The sequence below is a fragment of the Canis lupus genome, chromosome 2 (genome assembly GCF_011100685.1).
Source record: "Canis lupus familiaris isolate Mischka breed German Shepherd chromosome 2, alternate assembly UU_Cfam_GSD_1.0, whole genome shotgun sequence".
Lineage (NCBI taxonomy): Eukaryota > Metazoa > Chordata > Mammalia > Carnivora > Canidae > Canis > Canis lupus.
In genome coordinates this window covers 10,417,583-10,436,363 of record NC_049223.1, presented here as the reverse complement: position 1 = coordinate 10,436,363, position 18,781 = coordinate 10,417,583, and the positions used below count along the sequence as shown (strand labels likewise).

General features: G+C 41.6%; 1 long non-coding RNA gene across 2 annotated transcripts; it reads right to left on the bottom strand.

The window, feature by feature from the left end:
• Nucleotides 1-8,494: 8,494 nt before the first annotated feature.
• LOC111094503 lies at nucleotides 8,495-14,122 on the bottom strand. Of its 2 annotated transcripts, none has more exons than XR_005354933.1 (4): nucleotides 13,878-14,122; nucleotides 12,014-12,163; nucleotides 9,828-10,099; nucleotides 8,495-9,683 (listed from the first exon to the last, which is right to left on the bottom strand). It is a non-coding gene; the product is annotated as an uncharacterized LOC111094503 (long non-coding RNA). The 2 variants fall into 2 exon arrangements; XR_005354932.1 differs by having other exon boundaries at nucleotides 9,828-9,996.
• Nucleotides 14,123-18,781: the final 4,659 nt, after the last annotated feature.

The window sequence follows — 18,781 nt, the reverse complement described above, 5'->3', positions numbered from 1 at the left end:
AAATTGGTTGGATCATGGCCACATTTGAAGTGAGAGCCATGGGCCTGCTAATGTGTTAGATATGGGATGTGAAAGAAAGATAAGTCCTCTAGAAGTCCAAGCTTGGAGCTGAATCCAGAAGAATGGAGAGGCCATTAACAAAGACGAGCAAGACTGAAAAATGAAGAAGTGTGTAAGGGAACATTAGAAGCTCGGTGTAGAACATCTTATGTGGGAAATGTCTTTTTTATTTTTATAATATGTCCAAGTGAAAATGCTGAACGGAAAACGGATTTATGAGTCTGAAGTTCAAAAGAGATGTCTGGAATAGAGATATAAATTTAGGAGTGTCTGACACGAGCATTGTATTTAAGGCCATGGCAGCAATGAGCTCATCCAAGAAGTGAGTATAGATAAAGAAAAAAATGTGGCCTGATGACTGGCTCTTGGGGCATTCCAATGAAGAAGTTGAGGAGCTGACAAGAACAAACAGTAGAGCAAAAGAATGAGTAGTGGAATGGAGTCCAGTGAACAGAAGATTTCAAGGGTATAAATGTTCAAAACCACTGGCATTCAAATATGCATGTTAAAATGACAATCAGATACTATTTGACTACTAGACCAGGAAGAAATTTAAAAACAGACACTTCATGTTGTCAAAAATGCAGTGATATGATTGTACCAATTTATACCATAATTGGGAAAATAACTGAGTTGGACTTTCTGGAAAACAATTTAACATCACATGAAAGGAATTTCTACACAAAGTCTATATACTTATATTCATCATTTCCTCTTCTAGGAACCCATCCTAAAGAAATAAGCAGAAACTTAGGCAGAGTTTTATATGCACAGATGTTCTCTGCAGGGTTATTTACATTAGCAAAAAGAACTGGGGAAAAATTACGTTTTGGACAAGGAAAATTATTTAAAAAATTATGAGCCTGATATAAAGTGCACATTGTGGCCCAGGAAAATGATGATTCAAAAGTATATTTAATGACATAAGAAAGTCCTCATGATACTGCATTAATTGAGGAAACAAGATAATGTCTTTTTTTGTATTAATAGCAAAACTAATAATTAACCATTTGTTCATTACCTATTGTGTGCAGGGCACTGTGCTAATAATTTACACACATTGTTTCTAATTCAATAAAGTAGGCATTATGAGAAAGCAAAGTCTCAAAAAGTTAATTTACTTGACCATATTGTATTTGATTATATTAACACATTTGGGAACTTACAATATTACATGCATGCTTGAGCAGATGCATGTGCACACACATCTTCACACACACACACACACACACTGACACAAATAAAGGGAAATCTGATGACTTATCTTATGATCTCTTAGCATCATCTAAGAAGCTTCAGCTACCCACCATGGAATATAGTGTAAATTTTGCAGGTAGGAGTTTTTTCACAGAAGGTACTTGGAATGACAGCAAAAGTGTAAGCACTGGTTTTCTTATTTATACAGAAATATTTTCTTATAATTTCATAATCCTACCAACTCATCTATGAAGATAGGATAACTTTAGAAATCTCTCACACTGTCACAGACTTGCCTACTCCTTTGGCAGCTGAGTTGATTAATTGTAAAGAGGGTGAAGGAGTTAAACATTTTTGGAATATAACTCATATTTTTCAAACAAATTTTTTTTCAAACAAATTCTTTAAGAGCTCTATTCTTTTACTGATCTCCCCATATGATGAAAATTGGTTCATTTACATTCTACTATGGTCATTGATGTTGTTGATGGTGCCTCTACTATGTGCCAGGACTTGCTAGTTCCTGGCATCACTGGAAAAGACACTTGGGAAGATCAGATTAAAACCTGAGTCATCACTCCCATTCCAGATAAGCCAACTGTTCAGAGCAAAAGGCAACCATATCATAAGTATATAAAATACAATTGTGACAAGGGCTATAAGAAGGAGTGTGTAACAACAATCAGAGCAATATTTGGAGACAAGATGAGGAGGGATAACTTCATAGAGAAAATGGCATTGACTGTGTCCCAATGGTTATCAGCAAAAGACGGGAGAAAGTATCCTAAGCAGAGAACCACAGAATATGCAACAAAGTAGAATCATGAAAGCCACAGAGTGGGCAGGAAATAGCAAATAGTCAGTTCGGTGTGCCTGAAATACAACCATAAAACAGAGCTTAAATAACTGGTTGAGGTCAAATGATAAAAGATGATTCAACTCACTTGATGCCCGACAATCTGGGAATTACTATAAGCTTTTACAAGGGAAATATCATCAATGTCACATTTTATTTGGGTGCCTGTGACACTAGTATACAGCCAGCGGCATCATACAGCAGGCCACTTAGATCTGTGGTCAGAAGCACAGACTGTCTAGGCCCAAGTCCTGCTAGCTGTGTGACTTTGGGTAAGACACTTAAAATCTTTGTGTCCCAATTTCCTCACTTAAAAAAAGAGGGCTGATCATAATAGTGCATAATCTTATAATATTGATGTAAGGGTTGAATCTAAAATAGCTAGAACATATTTAGAACAAGGCTGTGCACTAAATGTTTGTGTTTGCCCCCAAATTCACATGTTGAAACCCCGACTGACCTGCCATGTGATGGTATTGGAGGTGAGGCCCCTGGGAGGTGCTAGGTCATGAGGCTGGAGCCCTCATGAATGGGATTAGTGCCCTTATAGAAGGGAGCCCAGAGAGCTCCCTCACTCTTTCTTCTGTGTGAGGTTACATTCCTGGACCTAGCTATGGAGCTAGGTTTAGCTATGGAGGCTGCTTCTCCCTCTGCCTGTGTCTCTGCCTCTCTCTCTCTCTCTTTCTGTGTGACTATCATAAATAAATAAAAATTAAAAAAAAAAAAACAAAGAGAGAGAGAGAAGCAGAGAGAGAAGCAGACTCCATGCAGGGAGCCCGACGTAGGACTTGATCCTGGGTCTCCAGGATTACGCCCTGAGCTGAAGGCAGTGCTAAACTGCTGAGCCACCCGGGCTGCCCTCTTAAACAAAGTATTAAATAAATGATCTTATACATAAGTATATGACCAAAACAGTGGTAAGAGCTATGAAGGAAAGGTACAAGGTCCTAAGCCAGCATTTAGTGGGGTTACACCCCATCCAGAAGTCACAAAGGAAGTGAGTCCCTAATGCTTCAAGAATTCTATCAGTGACTCTCAAACATTAGGTACGTACACATCGATACCACATTTTCTATGTCAGAAATTAATCAGTGCTCAATAGCGTTGAAAAAGAATGAGATTATTGATTCTGCCTCGTGGTTCCAGCCACAGAGAAAGTAAATAAAAGGAGTAAAAGTATGCCTTTAATTTCTTCCATAGGCCTGGAAGATTTACTGTAAGGTGAAAAATCTGACTAGGCCTCTCCTTACTTTCAAATTTTGGGGTCTCCCAATTTAGAGACTTTCAAGATGGCAGTAGCAGAAAGTTTTCTTGGCAATTACCACATAATCATCCCTGTAATTTGGACCATAGAGCTGACCTTTAAATGATCTGGCTTTGAAACACACAGGACCAGAGTATACACCGAGTGCTCCAGACAGTGTGCCCTGGCCAGCATGCCTCAGCCTGCTTTCTTTGCTGGGACTGGAGATCACCTGGTCACGTAAGTATAATATAAACACTACCTGTGACACTCCTGCTGGAGTCCCACAGGCCTCTCCAGTGGCGCCTCTTCACAATCTGTGCCAACTGTCTTCCTGTGTACTGGCCTCCTGGCTGCCCCTCCCACAGGCCCCATGCTCAGGCTCAGGGCCTCTGCACAGCACTTGCTTGAACCCTTTGCTCTTTCTCCTCCTCTAGGCTGGCTTCCAGACTAGCCCATATTCAGAACCACCTCCTTTCTCTCTCCAATCTCTCAACTCCTATTTTTCTTCCTGGCACTTACAGCTTCCTGGCATGTTTTACAGGATTTATTTGTTTGTTGTTGGTCTTTCCAAAGGAATGGAAGAGCCACAAAGGGAGGGGATCGTTTTTCTCTCTGTCCAGCACCCGCAAGAGTGCCCAGCAATGGTAGGTGTTCAATAATTATTTGATGAATTAAATATAATGGATGAATTAATGCATACATGGATGAACGGATATGCTGCTTAGCTCAGCTTGGCTTTCACTGGACAAACTGCCATGTGTCATTGAGATGTCATCACTGGTGTGGATACGAAGGTCGTATGGCATGCCCCCTGGTCAGAGGCCATAGGTAGGCCTGTTCAGGGAAGGCTGGGATCAGGAGAGGGACCAGTTCTGTGGACCACGACCTCATAGCCACAGGAACTTCCCAGTATCCCTCATGATGGTCTTTTCCCGACCATAGTTGGGTCGAGTGAGATTTTTGCCAGGCTGCTAATGGCCCCCACATGGGTGTACGTGGGGATGGTCAGCTTTTTCCTGGGTGTAACATGCAGCCATTTGCCCTGGTCTTCCTGAGTCTAGCAAGCTACAAATCTCCCACTCTCTTCTGCTTTCCTGCCAAGGGAAATCTCTTTCTAGTTGGTGAAAAGCTTTCCTAGTGTTTCTGGCCAAGGTTCTCTAGTCATCTACAATCAGGAATTTTGTCGTTTTATATCACTGTGAAAATCCTCTAAATGCCCTTAAGTGTTTAGGCTCCTGAAAGAAGTTAAAAGGGAAGTATTTTACTTCTTCAGTTTATTTTTCTCCTCTACCACATCCAGGATGAGATGCAATGAGTGTAGAGCAGAATCCTGCTGAGTGGCAGGAAGCAAAGGGGCAGTACAGCAAGAAAGAAAAAATAATAGATAAATTAATAAAATATACATACATTACTAGCTTGGTCAGAGATTCACCTCTGTCCTAAAAAAGTATAGCCAGAAAAAAAATTCCTTTGTGCATGGCCCTAAGTTTCCAGAGAAAAGGAGGAATGAAACTCTTTTAACTAAATAAGTGTGTGAACACCAAGTTTGATATCAAATATCAAAGCCTTGAGGTTCTGTATAACCAATTCTTTTTTCTTATAAAAACATTTTCCTGGAGTTATACAGCTCTATGGAAAATTTGCCTCTACTAATTCTTGACATATTAGCAATTGCAAAGTATTTCTTAAAGGGGAAAATTTCCCAAGAACACGAACATTCTTGGACACTTTAGCCTTCTGGTTTTGTTTTTGTTTTTTAGGTCTTGAGGGCTTACTGCTGCTGTTATTGGTTGGTTGATTGGTTTCCTTACCATTGCTTAGGAATGCCTTAAAAGCTGACACGACAACCCCGTGATTGTATAAAAATTATAGTCCAGTCCAATCACATTTAAAAGACGCTCTCCTTCATTTTACATAAAAACAGAGCACACAAACTGTTCAAATTATTTTTAGTTTTAAAGAGATGAATAAATGATACACAGAAATTTTGGGATATTTGAAGATCTATTTGCTCATCATCATTAGCAACCACATCTGAATGAAACAGAAGGCACAAGGCACAAATTAGTTATAAAAATAATTTATTTGCTGAGGAAAAGGTGGCTTTGTTGTCAGGTAGGTTTGCAGGAATAACAAGGTAGAGGTGCGGATCATTTTTCCATTTTTCTGCCTCTATGTTCAGCCTTGGTTATCTTTAATCAACCGAACCCTGTAGTTCAGAGACGCCTTCATATTTTACAGCTTCTAAGGTGACTGTGAAAAAGATGTTTTACTGCATTTTAAACTGTATGTGCCTTCTTTTCTTTCTTTTTTTTTTTTTAGCTTTCTGAAGAATTTGGTAACTATCGTATGTTTATTTCTGTCTTTTGACTTTACTCCGTCTTATGTTTTGGATTAAAATTCCTGGCTAGCAGATAACAAAGTCTCCTTATAAATACAGAGACAGCTTCTAGAAGAGTCAGCATCGCTTTGCTGTGCAGTGGGAGGGTTTCAGAGAAAAAGGCCTGAGGTGCCTGAGCAGGGCCAAAGCAGGCAGATGCATTATCTCTGGAGAAGGTGAGAACCTGGGGTGTCTATTAACGCAAACAGCCTCAGCTCAACGGTGGGCTTGGCCCTTTCGGAAATGATTTGTGATCTAATTTGAGATTGTTGTTTAGAATCCCAACACATAGTTTATTTCCTTCTGGCTCAAAACATAAATAGTGGTGTCCAGTAGCTAAGAAAATCCAGTAGCTAGGATGAACTCCACAGCCATAGCATATCATATAGGCTTTGTTAATCAGATGCAAAGACAGTCCAACATTATCAGGTGAAAGACTGCCTGCGCCCTGCCTACCTATCACCATGGGGAGGAAATCCCAGTATGATCCTGGCGTATAGCAGCTGGTTAATAAATGTAAATCCCCTTTCCCTATCAAGGTCAATGAATTCCTGAATTATGGTGAAAACTAGTCTCATAGATGTTCTGCAAAAATGTATGGGAAATATCAGAAAGGGAGACAGAACGTAAAGACTGCTAACTCTGGGAAACGAACTAGGGGTGGTAGAAAGGGAGGAGGGCGGGGGGTGGGAGTGAATGGGTGACGGGCACTGGGGGTTATTCTGTATGTTGGTAAATTGAACACCAATAAAAAATAAATTAAAAAAAAGGGGGGTTTCTGTAGAAATACCTGTAGGACACTACAGAGTTGCAGGGTCAGGCTTCCTTTTGGAGCTTCTAACTACCTGTTAGCATGGGCAAGAGGTTCAAAGAGAGACCAGGGACCAGAATATCAGCCTTCTGGTTTTGGTTTTGTCTCTTTCTTAGCTGTGAGACCTCAGACTATGTACTTAACCTCTCTGTTTTCTTATTGGTAAAATGAGGATAACATCTTCTACGTGATAGGATTAGTATGTTATTGTTTATAAAGTACTTACAACAGTGCCTGACACTTATTTAGAAGCACTAAAAGAGTATTTACTATATTACCAAGACTCTGAAAGATTCTTCAGGAAAAAAAAAAAAATAGTGTCCACAAACTTTCTTTGGCCCTGGAAACTCCTCCCTACCCAACTCCACTCGTCGTTTTTTTCTTTTCTCTACAGGAACTTTCACTGAGACAACTGTGTTTCAAAATGCTCTTTTAAAAAATCTGCCATAGGGAGAAGTTCATTGAATCCACTCTCACAACAAAGGATTAGAAAGAAAAGGTTTAAAAGATGGGTCAGCAGTGGGCATTTCCATTATAATTCTAAAAGCTTCAAAAATCAAGAGAGAAATTTCCAGAACATGCTAAGCGAGAAGTTTTGAGTTAACGAAGCGCATGTAATGCTGTTGATTTTCATCTTGTGTCTCACTGAGGGGAGTCATAATAGTGCCATTTAGCATGTGCTGAGTGCCAATGTCTATCAGGCACTCTCTAGCCTGTCTAGAAGTTATTTCTAAATTTTAGCAACGATCTCAGGAAGTAAATATTATGATTCACCATTTCATAGAGTTGTAGAGTCAGAGTCTAAGTCGCTTGCCTAAGGTCACTCAGCTGGAAACCATAGGAGCCAGGAATTCAAACCCAGAGATTCAGACCCCAAGACCCATACCCAGAGGCTCCTAGGCATCTTCAACATGTAAATTACTTCTTCCCTCTCTCCATCCCCTTCCACTGGGGGACTCAGGGACCCCTAACCCAAAGTTCCACATGAGGATCAACTGCTTTTGAAAATAGTCCCTCCATGGGGTTTAATTTGTCCTTGAGGGACAATGAGATACAGTAGCTATTGTCATCTGCAATCGTGGACAAAGTTCTGAGATGTGAGACCAGCAAGCTCAACACAGAACTTTACTCTTCATCTTTTGCCTCCAAAGACTTGACATTTTTCACTCACCCAGTAAGTGGAGAGAGGACTCAAACCTCAAGGTTCTCCCTTCCAGGAAAGGGCTTTCTCTGGCGTCTCTTACTGCTACTTCCAGAACTTTGTGAATTTTACCAAAATCTGTCTTTGTTGTTCTTTTCAAATGCTGACATTTAACAAATACCACCAGTCAGGTGGCTTTCTTTTTCTACTAAGGCAGAAATGTGTGGCCATGCGTGCCTGTCTTGCTTCCGTGTGGCCAGCCGTGCTGTCTGCACTTGTGCCAGCATGTGGAGAGATAGAGCGGCACCTGGCTCTAGGGACTGTGCCTCTCGCTTCCTTTTTGCACCATCTGGACACCGCAAGAAATATTCTTCACGGATCTTTCCTGAAAGGAACGATGTAGATGTTTGTAGCTGTACTTGTTGAAAACCAATTCAGTACAATGACTTCAGTGAAATTCAGTCCAACTTTCTTTTGTGCATAGCAAACACAGCAGATGGACTGACTTTTTTTTTTAAGCACGATGTTCAGAAAAAATATGTATCATCTAAAAGAAAAATCTATAATATGTATTTACATATTTAAACCCACAATCGAGTTTTTTTTTTTATTTCCAACCTGTTGAGATGAAACATACACCCATCTTGTCCATATTACCTCCATGTAAATATCAGTATTGTTGGAGAAACACCAGAGCAGGACAGTAGTTAAACAGTAAAAACAGATTTTATTCAGGACTATTACAATAGGAGAAGAGAGACCTCAGTATAGAACCAGATGTAACGCCTCATGCAGCAGGGGCAGGTGGGAGTTTATAGTCTAGGAGCAGGGTGCCATCAATGGATGGAGAGTTTCTAAAAGAAAACATCAGGAGTAAGGGGGAGTCTGGCCTTTCAGGATCTTTGCTGAAGACAGGCTTGTGAGATGGCGGAAGAGGAGGGACTCAATCATGTATTGAGTGTGATCAGATGTGGAGGATGGAGGACTCTTACTGAACTGACTCAGCAGGGGGCTTGCTAAACATGGATTTTTTTTTCTAAGATTTTATTTATTTATTCCTGAGAGACACAGGTAGAGAGAGAGGCAGAGACACAGGCAGAGGGAGAAGCAGGCTCCATGCAGGGAGCCCGACATGGGACTCAATCCACGGTCTCCAGGATCATGCCCCAGGCCAAAGGCAGGCGCCAAACCACTGAGCAACCCAGGAATCCCCTAAACCTGGATTTTACAAAGAATTGCAGAGATGACCTAGGAGAAGGTTCAGGAAGTTGACTAAAATTTGATTTGCATCTTTCCTCCTCCTCAGGTCCCAGGATCCTCAATCAGACTTGAAATTCTTTCTGCCTCCATGCCTAACCATTGGGAATGCACTGCCCCTCTGTGCAGATATGTGCTTTTCTCCTAGTATGTTCTGTGGACGACTTGTGTCAGAATCTTGGAGCAAACATGTTGAAAACGCAGATTCCTTGGTGCCACCTTAGACCTATTGGATCTTAATATCTACAAGTGAGTCCTGGAATCTGAGTGCTTAATAGGCCATTTGTAAATACAAATTTCAGAACCACAGATATCTACAAAACATATAAAGGGGAAATGTGATTAAAAATAATAAAGAAAGAAAAAATAAATTTAAAAAATTAAAAATATAAGAAAGAATGAGGTTTCTAGAAAAGGTATCCATACAATTCCTACTTTGGAGAATGAAAGGATGTGCTATTTCCCACAGATATTTCACACCCACCTAATCTATAATTTTCCCCGGATTCCCTCAACTGCAGTTGCACCCTGGTACATGTTGAAGCAAGTGGCATTGTCTGTGGCACATTTGGCTGGCAGAGCAAGTAGTCATCATGAGTGGTAAGTTGGGGTGCTTCTCCCCCAAGCACCGGGGGTTGAGAGTCAGAGGACCAGGGCTGAGCACACTTGGTGTTGTCAGCAACTCCAATCCACACTCATGTTACCCTTGAAAGAGAGGTATAAGTTCCTTTAGGCCTAGAAGGAGCCAGGAAAAGGGTGACAGGTCATCAATGTTTGAAATATAATCAAGTTATCCCAGACAAATGCTAACCAAGACAGGATGCCAGGTCATCAGAGATAAACCAGGATTGTCCCAAGCAAACTGGGACACATGCTCACCTTATCTGTACAGCATCTGTCTTATGCAATATTAACGAGAGATACTATCCAACTTGATTTGGCTGCCATAGCTTATGTAGCAATGTAGTCATCTTCTTTGCTGTCCTAGGTCACTTGTTATAGTTCTTGAGCACCACCCTCTTCACCTCTATTTTAGACCTGTCTTTCCCTAAAGGAGAAATCCAGATAAGGGGTTCATTCATTCATTTCTTTGTTCATTTATTGAAAATCTGCTGATGAATCATCAGTGATTAAACAGTACATTTCTAGCCCTGGTGGAAATGGAGAAGATAAATGTTAGACACACACACACACACACACACACACAAGAAAATAGATATAAGTCAGCACAGTGATAAGTGCCACGAAGAAGATGGATGTGATACACACAGAGAGGGGAATGTGAGTGGGCTGGCCGCAGTTGAGAGGAGCAAGGGGAACAGAAGCAGCTTGTAATGTGTCCCCAATCCTTGGGAGGAAGTAAGTGTTTGACCAAATACTCTTGTTGAAAGAGGAAACAATTACTGAAAGTTATGTATTTTTCTCACAAATACTGGGGAAGAGACCCAGGAGGAGAGAGGTCCTTTCCTACCTATTGGCCACCATGCCACACTGGGCAGAGGTGATCTGCCCTAGTCTGGCCCCTGGCACAAAGAGATCCTCATGTATACCTACAACATGAAGGGAGCCAATGGCCTGTGACATACTGTGGCCAAGTAAGCTCAGGTCATTATAAAGGAAAAGTTTGAAGTCTAGAGATTTGAATACAGCTCCTCTACTTACTAGATATATGGTGGGTCTTTATGAGAATAAAATGAGTAAATATGGGTTAATGTGTATAGAACAATGCCTAGTATATAGTAGGTGCTCAACAAATAATATTAAAAGCATAGATTCTACTTGTATATTACAAAAAAGTAGTGAAGGACTTCAGAACATGCTATCCCCTAAAATTGCCACTTTGGCATATTGATTATTTTGAGTGGAAGACACTTGGGAAACCACAGATGGAAGACAGAGAGCCATCTCTGTCTTTTCTTCTTTTTTCTTTTTTTTTTTTTTAAGATTTTTATTCATTTGAGAAAGAGAGAGAGAGAGGGGGCATGAGTGGAGGGAGAGGGCAAAGCAGACTCCTCACTGATGAGGGAGCCTGATGTGGGGCTCAATCCCAGGACCCTGAAATCATGACCTGAGCCAAAGGCAGATGCTCAACCAACTGAGCCACCCAGGCAACCTTGTCTTCCTCTTTTGTACCTAAAAGCAGGTCATGAAGTTTCCCAAGAGAAGTGTGCCCTCCCTGTACCAGGAAGAGAAGAACATTCTTATCACTGGAGACTCAGAGTTGACACCAAAATGGATCTTTTAGAAACCACCTACTAAAACAATTCTTACTTTCCATTAGTTCCCCCATAGACTTCCTAGTCACTGTCACACAATTTACTGCCCCAGCCCATGCCTCCTTGTCCTGTCACATTTCCACAATTTGTTGTTCTTTGTTTAAAAAGGTATGTAGGGATCCCTGGGTGGCACAGCGGTTTGGCGCCTGCCTTTGGCCCAGGGCGCGATCCTGGAGACCCGGGATCGAATCCCATGTCAGGCTCCCGGTGCATGGAGCCTGCTTCTCCCTCTGCCTGTGTCTCTGCCTCTCTCTCTCTCTCTGTGTGACTATCATAAATAAATAAAATTAAAAAAAAAAAGGTATGTAAGCTTCCGGCCTAATAATTTCTTAGGTTTTTCACTTTCCTTATGAAAACTCCCACATGCATGTAAAAATATTAAATAAAACTTGCGCTTTTCTCCTGCTAATTTGTCTCATGTTAGTTTAATTCTCAAGCACAGCCATAGAACCTAAGAGGAGAGAAGTTTTTCCTCCGCTGTAATATGTGGCATGTGTGTATTAAACAAAAGTTTATATTTTCCTAACAAGAGCACTCTGTACTGGGTAGTGAATGACTAACTCAGCTAGACCTTCTTACTTGATTATGTTGACTAGGAAAAAGACACAACAGGAGCCAGGTATAGAGTAGCACTGAAGCCAAGACACACATAAAGAGAAAGCAGTAATTAAAACCCAGGAGTAAGTAGAAGCCATGAGACAATGAGAAGGGAGCAAGATCTCAAAAGAACACCAGAGGCAGAGGCAAGGGAAAGCTAAGCACCACACTGGCAGACCTGTGTTAGCTTACCAGCGTTACTACGTTATTCTGAAAATTGTTTCAGTTCTTCATAAGAATGTATTATGCCACTGGACTCCCATGTGTGGATGCCATGCTCAGTCAGTCACCCCTCGTGATGACAAAGTGGCTACCAATGGCTCTACGCTTGCATTCCCAGACCTGCAAAGCAAGTAGGAAAAGATAATACATCTTTCAACAGACCCTGCAAGTGTCCAGAGATTCCATCATGTTGGTTCTGATGGGGACCCTTGGCCACCCCTGAACTAAGCACTGTGGATGGGAGAATGGAGTATTGGGTTTCTCCAGGCTTGAGTTACATGCACATCTCCAACTCAGGCAGATACCAGTATTTCCACATAGACCGAGATTCATAGTAGGATGACTCCCCAGAGGAAAACTGGGGGCTAGAAATGGAAACTAGCAACAAAAACAATAATCTCTACCTCCGTTGGTAGATGTCAAGAATACCTGGGCAGAGGCGCACCTGGGGGGCTCAGTCAGTTAAGCATCCACCCTCAGGTCATGATCCCAGGGTTCTGGGATGGAGCCCCATGTGGGGCTCTCTGCTCAGTGGGGAGTCTACTGCTCTCTCTGTCTCTCTCCCTTTGCACCTCTCTACTGCTTGTTCTCTCTCTCTCTCTCTCAGATAAATAAATAAAATCTTTAAAAAGTATATAGAATACCTGGACTTTTCTTGAAACGAAGGGAAGGGGTGCACCTGGCAGGGGTGGCACACACAGGGAATCGCTGAGCTCCCTCCTACCTCTCAGAGATGTATCTGTGAAGGTAGAAGCTGAACACATTTGAATCAGCAGGTCACCCCTACGCACTCCCATCACCAACAGCAAACCCACTCTTCATCTAGGACGTTACCTTAGTGTCAGGGTTTGCTTCATGGGCTTCTGTCAAAGTGCTTGTGGCAAAGTGTGCCGTAGAAAGAAAAGGACATTACACATCAATGTGTGTGTATCTTATGGCAGATAAATCTAGCTGAGTATGGATTTCCATCATTTCTGGGAATCCTGGTGAATTTATTTAATCAGGGAGCTTATGTCATCATTTTAATTAACCCTCCTTAAACAGTCATGTTGTAAACATCCCAGCAGCAAGAAGCCTAACTTTAAACTGTCCAAGGAGAGATGATGTCTGAGCCTTTCAGGCTTCAAGAAGAAACACAGTGTAAGATTCTGCAGAAAACAAAAAACAAAAAACAAAAAACAAAATCAAAAACCTTCCTGTTAGCAGCTGGGTCTCTCGGCTGTTTAGCAGTGGATGCACACAAAATTCGAACATTTCGAATCAGAGGATTAAGGTAGACAATGCCAGGAGGAAATACTTTTAAAAAGTAAAGAAGAAATCAAATAAAGATATATTGGAAAACACGCCTTCCCAATAGGCGAGTTCACTCTGACTCTCCATCAGCTCCAGCCTCGCTGGGGAGCAAGAGTCCAGTTTCCCATTTTTCAAATTCTAAGGAGAATCCACCGCTGCGAGCTCTTCCACCCCTCCTAAGTTTTTGAAGGCTAGAAAGTAGCCACCAACGTTTATATACTCCCTTCCGAATATCAAAATACGTTCAAACTTATGTCTCTGTGCTCAAAACTGTAATATGATGTCTACTAGGATTTAGGAACCTACTCCCTCTGTTAACAATACCAGCGGTCCCCTCCATTTCATCTCTATCACTGAATCGGGGACTGTGGTAATAGAATTTCTGTGGTTTGTGTCCTCCAGATCTCAGAAGCCGAAGTGCAATATGGATCGTTATCTCCAAGCAAGAATACAAATGATTCTGCGCTCCTAGCTAGGAATGGGTCTTTACAGGCAAAGACGAGAAAAGAGAGAGAGAGAAAAAGTCCTCACACCCACGCACCTGCAGATCTTCTCTTATATTCCTTCACTGGGTCTATTCTTTCTACACACCTTTTGCAAAGCACCAAAATCTTCAATTTCAGCAGATGCTATTATCTTCCAGCTTCTTTTTTAAATTTTAGAATCCCATTTTCTTTCCTTTTTTTTCTAACTAAAATAACACTTGCGCCACGTTTTCCGCCTGCGGGGCTGTGTCTGTCACTTGCGTCTAGTCACGGAATTTATTTTATCCTGTGTTCTCATCAACTTGCTCTTCCCTTTCTGTTTTCTGAGGAAGCTCCACACCAGTATCTGTGTCCACCTTTTCCAGCTTTTCCTGCAGGGATCTTTTTTTTTTTCTTTTCCTGCAGGGATCTAAGAGACCATTACGAGGTCCTGCAAAGCAACCTTGGGAGTTTATGGCTAATTGTCATGAAAGTCCTGGGGATTTTGCTTTGGCAATAACCCTTCTTAGGGAGAATAAGCATTTTCCCCTGTTCTTTTTTTAAATCAAGGAAATGTGATTGTTTTTCTTCCTGTTAGTAAAGCTTCCTTTATGGGTATTTTCCAGTTTCTAATAGGGAAACCTAATTCCCAAATCTTAAACTTGAGTGAACCATCATTTGCTGAGCTGCCTAAAGGGGCTTGGCTGAGGTCCCTTCCCTTGAAAAGGTGACTACAAATTGCAAAGGGGCAGAAGAATTTCTGAATGGAGTGGAGTCTCTGTGCTCAAGAGATCACAAGATGGAAACCAAAGCCTTAAGAGTGCCACCTGTGGAATGATGAGGACAACGTAATAAAGCAAAGTTTCGGTGCGCTGGAGGGAAGTATGACAATAGTAAAATGTCATGCAAATATGCTCTCTGGAATGCATTGCTTCCAAGGATCATCTCTTGACCTGTCCACCAAAGGACATTTTGCCTTAGAGCAAAGCTTTAGAGCAAATTGCAAATCTGAAAGCACAGAGATTGAGAATCGTATTTCTCGAATGCTTTGGGAAAGAATTTCAAAGAAATCTCAGTAGGCTTTCATCTTCTTTCCTACTCAGTTTAAAAGGATATCTCCTCTTCCCATTGTCATCCCCTCAGAATTCCTAAGTATCCTTTTACTGCCATTTCACCCCCAGATCCTTTCTCAACCCCCCAAAGTCTGACTGCTGCCTCCAAGACACCCAGAGGCTTCATAATGCTCATCTTGCTGCCCTCTTCTTTCCTTTGCCTGATCCTGACACTTTTGTCCATAACCTCCTGTTTCTGGAAGCTCTCGAGCCATTTCCCTGTGACCCTCAGGGACGGTACCCTCCCCACTTGTCCCTCTTCCCTTCCCTGGTTCCGCTGTGTTGGCTCCCCTCCCACAGCCCTGGCTCTCACACAGCTGACGCCAAGCTATTTCCCTCTGAGATCTCAGCCAGTCTACTGGTTTCAACCTCTAAGAGCGAAAGAGATGCATATTTGTATCCAAGCACACTCTCCCCAGGCTTCTGCTCACCCCAAGCACCTGCATCCCTGAAGGATGCCTTCAGCTCATCTTCCTCCTGAGTCATATTTACTCCGCACATCCCGACTTCTGGCTGTGGGCACCTGAATCCACAAAATTATTTGTGTTAGCTTCTTGTCTTCTTCTTCTTCTTTATTTTTATTCACCAACATCTTTTTTCCCTGTGTTCAACCGACTGCAATAACCTCCTAATTGGCTATGATGCTTACGATTTCTCTCCATTAGCTGATCTGAGCCCACGGACTCTTTCTAAGTGCTGGAGGGTCAAAGAAGACCAAGATGTGGCATCTGCTCCTCGGCTCTGAAGATTTCAGTTCAGTGCAGGGGTTGGGGGGTGAGGAGAGGGAGAAAAGTAAACTAAAAATTTTCTAAAACAATGTTCTTGAGTGAGAGAGAAGTGAGAAAGAGAGCACGTGCAAGGGGTGTGGAGGGGCAGAAGGAGAAAGAGAATCTCAACGAAGTGGACCTCGATCCCACAACCCTGAGATCATGACTTGAGCCAAAATCAAGAAGTAGATGCTTAACCAACTGAGCCACCCAAATGCCCTCAAATTTTCTAAAAAGTCTTAAAAGGTAATAACTAGGTGAAAAAAATGCCTAGACTCTAGTAAATCTAAGTCACATTCAGGAGTGGGCCAAGGGTATCCAGGGCAGGTGAACTTGAAGAGGAGTTTTAAATAACAAATACAGGATGGATACACAGATAAATGAGAAGACATGGCTCACTTAAAGTGTGGAGGCTTTGAGGTCTCTTTACAAGTGCTTTATGGCTGGAATAAAGGGGGCATCTCCGAACCTACAGGGAGGGGAGACTAGGAGGTGCACTATATCAGTGAGAATCCCAAGAGGAAAAGTAAGCATGCTCAAAAGGCTTTAAGTGAATAGGATTTAGATTTAACAAGGGGACTTTTAAAGTGTGAGTGGAATGGAACAACGCTGAAGTCTAACAAGGACAGGAAGCCATCAATGCCTGCTGTCGAGGAGGGAGCAAGGGTCAGGGTTCCTGTTACTGGAACCCAGGGTGAGCTGTGGCCATGTGAGAGGAGCCAGGGGCTGACACCACATCAGGCTAGGCGTGAGCAGCAGTGACACCACCATGTGGGTGAGGAATAATTAACTCCTCTCTCCCCGTCTGCCACTCCATCTCTGGCCAGTGCTTCTTGTCAGACACAACCACCCAGAATCTGGACAGCCAGGAAGCCAGAGCCCAAACAGGCCAGCCTTCCTGAACACACAGCTCCGGGTGAGAAGTGGGGAGCATGGACGTGAGGGGTGGGTGGGGAGGTAAGAGTAGGAATTTCTGGGCAGGTAACTCTGTCATTGGCTTGTTTGGGCTTTGTGACTTGTAATTATCTCTACTTAAAAATCTTTACAGGATCCCTTCCTTCGTCTTTTGACATCTTTCTCCTATTTAAAATTAATTGCTAGAAGAAATTGTGGACACTATCATAAATTTTACTTCAACATAATTTCAAATCTTACTTTAAGAACATGTTTTTAATTTATGAGATAAATCGCAACCAAGATACATTCTTTTAGGGGCATATCAGTTTTGCCTGCAAAAGTTTCTAATTTTCCACTTTATCTTTTGGCTTAAATAAATTTTGTCTTTTAGGAGTCTGTGCTAAACACTTTCTTTTCCTGGCATTCACCCCAAACCATCTACTTCCCTCTATGGCATGAGGTAAATGAAAGTGGGGAGCAAAATCATACACACGTAAGTGAGAAGAGTTGTCTTATTTGATAAATGGAGTAAATGTGAACAGAATTCAATCTATTTGACAAATGGGTTTAATTTAACCAGTGTCCTGTGTCTGGTGGATTTCTCCACTTGGGGAGAACATTGGTGTTTGCAGGCTTTCTTGCCTCTGTAGAGAAGAATCCAGAAGGTGACTTCTGACCTTCAGCAGAAATCTCCCCAGGATTTCAATAAATAATGAGATGTCACATTTTGCCTAACAAATTGACAGATACATTAAAATGATCCTTGTGACATTTGAGGGATTTGCAAGTCTAAGAAGAGGCAGGGAGGGTCGGGGATGGGTCACATGCCAAAGGGATCAGCATGGCATCAAGTTTCTCAACAACCACGTTGGAAGGTAGAAGAGAATGGAAGATTGCCTTCACAACGAATCAGAAACGATTTGAACTCAAAACTCTATATCTAGCCCAGTCATAAATCAAGTACAAGTGTAGATTGGAATATTTCAGACACGCCAGTTCTTGAAACAATGTATTCCCTATGGACCCTTTCTCAGGAAGATATGTTCCACCAAAATGAGGAAGAAGGGAGAGAGAGAGGGAGAGAAGGAGGATTGTAGGGAAAGGGAGAGAGAAAGAGAAAGAGAGGGAGAGGTGTACAGAAAAGAATTCTCGTGAGAATGTTGAAGAAAAACTGCGCACGGGGTACCACTAATCCAGATTAAGAAAGGAATTAGCACTCTTAGAGATACATCTTCAGGACTAAAGCGAGTAACAATAATACTGAAGGGAACCGATTTATGACCTGATGTGATTAAGTAAGTGAGAGATAATTACTTTTATACAATCCATTTTGGAAAATTAATATGAAGAAAAATCAACCAAGTCCTATCATCTGGCTAGAATAGCACTGATGTAAAGAGTGCCTAAGAACACAAGAGAAAATACAATCACAGATTAACATCATCTATAAATATACTTGCAAAAATTTGAGAGAACATATTAGTGAGTACATTTAACAAAATATTTTATTTTAATATTTTAAAAGATTTTATTTATTTATTTGAGAGAGAGAGAGAGAGATAGCAGAAGCAGGGGGAGGGTTAGAAGAAGAAGAAGGTTCCCTGTTGAACAGGAAGTCTGACGTGAGGCTCAATCCCAGCACCCTGAGAGCATGACCTGAGCTGAAGGCAGATGCTTCACTGTCTGAACCATTCAGGCATCCCAACAGAATATTTTAAAAAGCATGACCAACTCATATCTATTCCAGGATACATTTATTAAGGGTAGTTCAAAAATTTGGAGATTTCTAAAATATAATCAGCCACAGTAAGAGATTAAAGGAGAAAATCATATGTTGGTTTCAAAACAATTAAAGAAAAACATTTACTAAAATTCAGCATTCATTAATAATTAAAAAACATGAAAGTATTTGCAAAACCCATTCGTATAGAGGACTAGTATCCAGAATATATCAAGGATGCTTTATAATTTAATAAGATAACCCAATGAAAAAAAGATAAATTTGAAAAAATACTTAAGTAAAAAAAGATATGCAAATGTAAAATAAAACCATGAAAAGATACATATTAAAACTACAATGATCTGGGACTCCTGGATGGCTCAGTGGTCGAGGGCCTGCCTTTGGCTCAGGTCATGGTCCCAAGGTTCCAGGATCGAGTCCTGCATCAGGCTTCCCGGAGGGAGCCTGCTTCTGTCTCTGCCTAT